At 28.5% G+C, this 6,075-nt stretch overlaps 1 long non-coding RNA gene across 1 annotated transcript; it reads right to left on the bottom strand.

The window, feature by feature from the left end:
• Nucleotides 1–1,503: 1,503 nt before the first annotated feature.
• Nucleotides 1,504–4,937, bottom strand: LOC147656486 (uncharacterized). Its single transcript, XR_015294351.1, has 3 exons — nucleotides 4,723–4,937; nucleotides 1,769–1,897; nucleotides 1,504–1,703 (listed from the first exon to the last, which is right to left on the bottom strand). It is a non-coding gene; the product is annotated as an uncharacterized LOC147656486 (long non-coding RNA).
• Between the last annotated feature and the right edge of the window lie 1,138 nt (nucleotides 4,938–6,075).

The following is a 6,075-nucleotide window of genomic DNA, read 5'->3' as shown; positions in this document are numbered from 1 at the left end:
TTTTTTTTTTTTGAAAGTTTTATTTCATCAAATTTTTACAATTTTACTTTGTTTACCTTCGATAAGATATATTAGAAATAAAATATATTTTTTAAATTTCCTCGATTTGTTTCTTTGTTTAATGATAAAATAAACTTTTTTGAAAAAATATTGGAATCAAATAATCGAAGAAAAATCGTTAGAAAAATTTAAAAATTAATCGTTTTACAGATTAATAAAGTGGAATTTAGATAGAAATTTATTTCACTCTCGAAATTTACAACTATTATATTCTGATTATTTTGAATATTTTGAATATTACATAAATTTTGCACACTTTTAAATTTTTTAAATTTTTAAATGCACAAATATTTGCAATCTAATTAAAATGATTAACTATCAGTCAAAAAATAAACCGTGATAGTACAAATGTTACAATTTAGAAATATTTTTAAAATTCTAACACGTTATTTCTAAAAAAAAAAAAAAAATTAGTGACAAAATATTGCTTCGATGTCAAAACTGTTTTCCAACATCGACATTTCTGTCAATCATCTACACTTGCAACGTCATGCTTTCATTTTCGATAACTTTGGTGATGTATTATAAATTCACTGCACGATACGTGCAGTCAACATCCTTAACCTACAATATCCTAGTTTTCTTGTCATTCTTTCAAATTATATTCTAAATTTAACAAGTTTAATATAAATTTGCATTTACAAAAAATAATTCAATATATAATTCACATTTGTCATTGATTCAATAATATATTGCATCTTTTGTATAATTGATTTTATACAAAGACAATATATAAAATTTTACTAGTCACATTCTAGTCCAATACAAATAAATTTCTTTAGTAATATCTTTTCATTCTAAACGTATTTCAAATTTCTATGGAAAGTACTTGTACCAGAATAAAAAACTTTCAATGAGATTTTATTTTATATTCTTCATTAATTCTTCTACGTCTCATTTTCTTAAAATTGTGGAATATTTTCGAATAAATAGATAAATATAGAAAGGGTTTTTTTGGATCGATAATTAGTTCATAAAATACTATAAACATTTGATGAAAAAGATCAATCGTTGTGCTATATTATTGACTGATTAATTGCTTTTTATAAACGAGCATATTATCATAGCACATCTATTTATGAACACTTCAGTTTCAGAAAAAATTAAATAAAATGTCAAGCATATGTCTCTGTATACCTAACCTGTTTTACCAGATAGTATTAGATAGTATATTTGCATAATGATAAATCTACATATGAACTATAGATTAAATTAATAGATTGTTATTTCAAAGATAGCATATTGTGATAAATCGTTTGAAAATTTGATCCATATTTTTACTTGAATGAATAAAGAATATTTTATAAATAATTACGAATGTAAACACTTATAATAAGTGTTTATTAATATCGATAATTATTTATTTTTTATTTAGGAAAAATTAATAGATAAAATGTTTAAAAAGAAATCATCATTAATTTTTTTAATTCATAGAGACAGAAGTATATTTGAATATTTTTTATTTCGCATAATAGAAATTCACTTTTAAATTAAATTATAACAGATACATTTATGCTGATATAAAAACGGGGATTTTTAATTTTTCACTTCCGTTTAACAAGAATTTATCATCCGTGCCAAGTGCCGATTTCAAACGAATTCTTGGGATGGAAAAAGCGTAGCTAAAGAAAGCACAGTCAAGTCTGCCATAAAAAGAACCGGATTAATTAACGTGGAAGTTTGTAGTCTTTGTTCTTTGTTCGCTTACCTAGCATGACCCTCATCTTGTTCGCCATCCGACTTTCCTGCTGTGATGTTCACACGGGCGACCGCTTTTTAGAGAAGCGAAAGAATTCTATCTTCGGAAAAGCAACTTCGATCTTCACAACTGAGATCGCTGTTTTTATTAACATTAATCTTAACGATTAATTATGCAATTAGCGCTGCGATTAATTAGTGCTTTTTCACTTATTGTCAATCTGAAGTCATTTTTAACCAAAAATCATTTTAAAACAAAATTTATATCTCTTTATTCAGAGATTTAGATTCATATTAGGTTTTATAAATTAATTTGGGTATTGTTTCTAAATTAATTTCTTATGTTTTAATTATTTGTTATTCTAACATTTGAGGAAATGAGAAAAAAGATATATTAATTAATTCGTGAAAATAATGGACTAATGAAAAAAGGTAATAATATTGTTGCACAGTGTATACTTTTTGGAATTTCTTTTGTGAACATTGTTCACATATTATTTATATTAAAATTAACAATTTTTATTAATTCATCAAAATTATCCTCATTGAAATTAATTACAAAAAATATTACATCTATTTATTTTTCTTTTCACATTCTAAAACGTACTATAAAATAATTATACATTAATAATAATAATGTCACGAAACTGAAATAAATGACACTTCTCAACAAATTACAATATTAATTTTGTCATTTTCTCGTTTTCAATAATCGTAAAAAAAAAAAAAGAAAAAAATATAAAACTCGTCGTTTCGATACGCTTGTTCCGTTATATTATACACATTAACATCTTATTTACTAACACAATTACTATTCTTCGCTGAAGGAATATACTCAACCAGAAAGTTCTAGAATTCTCCAAGCAAGAAAACTCCATTGTCCGCCACGCTTTTATCATTTATTGCGTCACTATTTATCACCCATTTTAAAAGCCTGAAACTACCTCCGCGAAAGAAATTTCGTGGAGCCGGCAAACTCGAGTTTAGAAACTGCTTGACCATATATATACATATATTCACACATACCTCCTTCTGAAAGGGATGAAAAAAAGGTTATGGAACAGGATGGAAAGATTTTCTAGCGGGAATACAAATTGCACTTTTACGAGAGTTAATCCCAGTACGCGGCGCCGGGACGAAATCAAAAAGTTTGCTGATATCTCTTCAGGCTGAATATACGTTTCGCGAACTATGGAAATACTTTCACCGAGGCGGCGAACAACAGTGCGCGTTGGCAATGTTGGAAGACCTCTCGAGAGGTCGAGAGGTCGAGAGCTGGCAGAGACGTCGCCTTCCGGACTTTTTCCCCAAGGCTGTAAACGTCGCTGACAGAATCCTCGTTTGTTTCCACTTCTCGCTTACCCACGCGTCATCGTTTCGCGAAATTCTTTCGATAGTGTGTACGTATGCTCGACGTATGCAAATTTCGGCTGGGTTTTTACGTACACGTGCTCGTGAATATTGCGATCCTTGTGAAAAATAAGGAGTCGAAGGATTTGGAAACGATCGATATAAACTTCTCACTTTTTGCCTTTTTTTTTTTTTTCTGAAGAAAGAAAAGATATCGTGCGAATCTTTTAATTTCTCTATTTTCTTCGACGAGACATTTATTATTTGGAAATGTATTTATGCATTTGAATGATTAACACTGAACGATTGAAAAAAAATATTTTACTTATAATTTTTTGATGAATCTTTAAATCGTTGGAAAAGTATACAATTTTTTAAAGTTGTTATTATGTAGTTTGAAAATTTGCATTCTAAATAATCCATTGTAATAGAAATGTTATAAATTATAAAATAATAAAGTTAAATCCTGTTTTTATTTTATTTTATTCGTTTGTTTTCTGTAATCTAAACTATTTTCTTTTATATTGTTGAATTATGAAATGGAGTGTACATATATATATATTTTTATTAATTAACTTTCAAATTAAATTGCCCAATCCCGGTTATTTATTTTACCCGATTGAAACTCAGTTTACACGGAGGCGATTTTGAATAATTTGAGGTCGATCAATCTACTTGACCGAACAAGAGTTGTTTAATATAAACGAACTGACTTTAACGAACCATATTGCACCTAGGCAACACAAGTTAGATTGGCTTAATTTTGACTTCGATATAACGAAAGAGAAATAAAAGTTTTCGTACGTTATATTGCAAGAAATTTAGTTAATTCAAGGATTTTGATTATAATGATATATATAATAATGGTCTGTTATCTTTATAAAATTATTATTAAAAAATCAATCATTTATCAAAAAATAAAATTTTTAAAATAAATGAATTTCTTTCCAAGACTAGTATACAAAAATTTTTTGTTCCTTATTATATCTATATTAGCTTTAATTGATTATTTTTTAAAAATAAATTTAAACATTTTATTATCATTATGAAATAAAAGAATAGATATTACTTTGTTCAAAATTGAAATAAAATAAAGAATTTCATATTTTCTTATTACAAGTTTTTAATCTTGAATCTTTTAAACAACTTATTTACGTTTAAATACTATACCTTTTTCTCACACACATTTAAATTATATAACAGAATATACTGATATGAAAATATTTAGATCGTTACGAACCAATAATTCTAATGTTAGCAAGTAGAAAAGCCTCGAAAGAAAATAACTCGATAACTTATTCCACGGGAATAATATGCTCAACCGTTTTCGAGATACGATTATTAGATTTCACTCGCACGCCCGGATCTCGAAATCTGCGAATTCGAGGCATTTATATCCTGATCGATCGAACAGTTGCGAGTATTTCCGTATTTGTTATCGAGCACATATGTATGCATGTACCTATCCATGTTCAACCATTGCTGCAGCGAGAACCGGCTGTTAGTACCGACGCTCGGTACGAAAGTGAGAAAGAGCAAGGACTAGGGGGGAACAAGGGAGGGGAGTGTGCGAGAAAAGGATAGAAATAGAGAGAAAGAGGAGGTTAGGCGCACCTGCGCATTTTTCAGCACCGCTATGGCAATTAATTAGCCCTTTCTCTTTCCTACCGGTATTTTCACGCGCTCGCTTTTTACTCCTCTCCTTCTTTCTCGGCTCTTTCCACTCCATTCGACGCTAGTCTGACCCATAAATCAGCACGTGTTTGCACGCTCCCTGTTTGTCGCATAGACGACTGACCCGAAATTCCAGTTTAACCTATTCGAGCGCCACCTTTCCGCTTCTCTCATTCACTCTTCACTTCAATCGTATATGCATGTTGTTTCTTTTTCTGCCTTTCTCCCTATCTCGCTCTCTCTCTCTCTCTCTCTCTTCTTCAACCAATTTCCTTATTTTCCTTGACTTTTTCTCGTCTCGATTTCTCTTTGACAGACCCCTCGAAATGGAAATGGCGAAGGAGACGATCGAATCACACGGTTTTCTAAAGCTGTTCGAGCGTGTATTGCGCGTTCCTCGGGCAAATTAACTCGTATAAAGGGTAATCGATTTATATTCCAGGTATGGGATTGGTACAATGGCTCGGTGAAATGGATTGGTTTACGTTATGCAAATTAATATCGATATCAAATGTTAAATGGAATTTGATCGTTATCGTGGATTATTTGTTATCGTAAGTCGTCTGTTAGTTATTGTTAGAGATCGATTTGTTTAAATTTAAAATAGGAATAAAAGAATTTGTATTGTTGTGAAATTTAAGTAGTATCCAATTTGTGGATAATAATTGGTTGAAATAAGAAAGAAAAAACTTGTAGAAAAATATTTTCTTCGAAAGATTAAAAATTAAAACTATTTGACATGGTAACTTGTTCGTTAATTAAAACCATACACGTGAAATTTATTTCGTTTGATGTCATGTTCTTTATTTACTTCCGATTGATTGAATTTGAGACAAACTGAATATTTGGTGAAATGATAAATCGAAGAATTGAAAATTTATTCCTGAAATAATATTCGAAATAAGTATTGAAGAACATAAATGATATGAAAAATAAATTATTTAATTGCAAATACATTAATATACTTGTATAAAATATTTCATGAAATATTTGTGTTATTTCAGTAATAAATTATTTCTCCGATAACTATATAAAGGATAATTTTAAAATAATTTAATTTGAAAATTCTTCAAAATATCCATGCTTGATTAAAATATTATTTTAAACATTTAATTTTATAAATGTGTAATAAGTCATTTATATATCTTTTAATATGGATTTTAAATGATTAAATTGAAATAAATTTTATCTTCATCATACATGCCACATGAAATATTTGAATATTATTTTCATAAAATTGTGTTCATCGAGCAATTGCGATCTTAAAATTTTTATTTATTTATCATGGAATAA

Source organism: Apis florea, unplaced genomic scaffold, assembly GCF_048593485.1.
Source record: "Apis florea isolate Af1SG1 unplaced genomic scaffold, ASM4859348v1 contig_3756_pilon, whole genome shotgun sequence".
Lineage (NCBI taxonomy): Eukaryota > Metazoa > Arthropoda > Insecta > Hymenoptera > Apidae > Apis > Apis florea.
Note: the sequence above shows the minus strand (reverse complement) of the source record. Positions and strands in the feature narration are given on the sequence as shown.